The sequence below is a fragment of the Arachis ipaensis genome, chromosome B03 (assembly GCF_000816755.2).
Source record: "Arachis ipaensis cultivar K30076 chromosome B03, Araip1.1, whole genome shotgun sequence".
NCBI lineage: Eukaryota > Viridiplantae > Streptophyta > Magnoliopsida > Fabales > Fabaceae > Arachis > Arachis ipaensis.
This window is the reverse complement of record NC_029787.2, coordinates 133,401,938-133,403,957: the sequence shown is the minus strand read 5'-3', so window position 1 is coordinate 133,403,957 and position 2,020 is coordinate 133,401,938.

The window sequence follows — 2,020 nt, the reverse complement described above, 5'->3', positions numbered from 1 at the left end:
TGCTGCCACCATGTATGGTGGTACTTATCTCCCTTTGTCAAACTATATAGTGCATTATGTTTTGGTTTTTGGATCAAATTTGCCGTATTATTTTGTTACTTGTGAGAAACGTAACACAAAACGGGTTATTAGTGTAAGTTGGAGGAAGCAACAAATTCATTCCGTGAAGATCTATCCTAATGTTGCAATAATTAGGACCAGTACGTCCACCACATGGAATTGCTTGCCACATCATGTTCACTTCATTCACGGGCAGATAGGGCTGTTCACATTAAAAAAAAAAAAACAAAACAAAACAAAACACAAATAAACCGATTAACCAGTTAAAAGATTTTAACCAAATTTTCAGTAACAGTTTTTTTAAATGATTAATAAATTATAATCAGTTTTAAAAAGTAGCTAACTAAATTGGTAAAATCAATTAACCAAATCAAATCTGATTTGATAATTTGGAGTTTTAAAGTTAGTTTTTTTAATATAAATGTGTTATATTTTAAATCGATTTTGTAATAGGTAAAAATTGCTAAATTGATTTTTTTGTAAAAATTGTTTTTCAATTGAAAAAAAAAAACTGATTTTTAAATAGAAAAAAATTTTTTATTTAAAACTGATTTTTATTTTTAAAATCAGTTTAAAATAATTTATTTCTTTTATAATATTTTTTAATTTAAAAATCAGTTTAGTACTTTAGTTTACTAACCAAAACAAGATTTCTGAGTAATTGAAATCAATTTTTTTTTTTAACATTAACGATGTACACCCCCTGGCAGATGGTGTATCCATGTATGCTATGCGTTGAAAAGAACCAGCTTGTGGTAAGTGGTAACTATGTTTTCAAAATTATTACGATATGCTATATAAGTGTACGTACCTTGCTTTTCATTTGTTTATTTTTTCTGCGTTAACCAGGATGATGATTATTATTGATGAGCATAAGAAGGCAATTTCATTGCTGGTAAACGACAACGCCACCTTAAAAATTAAGGTGAATTGTCCCTTCTAAAATGCTACATTTTAATCTTTACTGCTAGAATTTTAATTTAATCAACACATTATTGAAAATCTGTTTAAAACGTTAGTTTTCATATCTGATCTCTAACGCCCTTAGACTATATTATTATTTGAAATAATGGAACATAAAAGATTAGAGTAGTGGAATGGAGCTATCGACCCAAAAGAATATAATTATAATTTCACTCCACCTTAAAAACAGTACTATTTATATTCATCATTAATGACTAAAATTAAAGTGAATTTTTTTTAATATTTGCCAAAAAAAAACTTATACTCTAAAATATTTAAAGAATAATAGCAAGAACCATAAATTAGAGTAGTTAAATAATGTTAACAAAAGAGAAAGATACATGTGATGATCACATATCAATGTAAGTTGTTTTTTGTTGGGAATGGTGTTAGACTGTTAGTGTTGTTGTGTTGTGTATGGTTGTTACTTGGATTATATGGTCGATGCATGGGATGCAGTGATGATATGTATTTGTGGTTAGGTACGTGTTGGTGTTGGTGTTGGTGGAAGCTTAGCTTATTTTATTTATATAAACATTTTCTAATAAGTTTTGGACATAATCATATATATCATCATTGTGTTCTTTTCTTCATGTTTATGAAGATGAATGTCCTTCATTCAGGAGTCACCACTGACTTTGATGGCGTAAATAAGTTATTGATGATGTTATGCATGCATGCACCAGCCAACGTGTATATATGTGATTTAGTAAACATTGTATTGTTTTCTTTGTTCTTTTTATTTTTTTTTTTAAAATTAGCACACAACTGCATTCGTACGTAAATTCTTATATTTAATTGTAATTATTTAACATTGGCTACTTAAAAACTGTTTACCTATATTTTTTCATATAATATTTATCGTCATTAGCTCTCTATGATTCATTATCGTTCCTCTGTTGACTACATCGAATAAAATTAAATGCGTCGTATTAGGCTGTATTTAAAACATGATAAAATTGAAATTAATTTAATTTTAAAATTATTTTTTTAAATT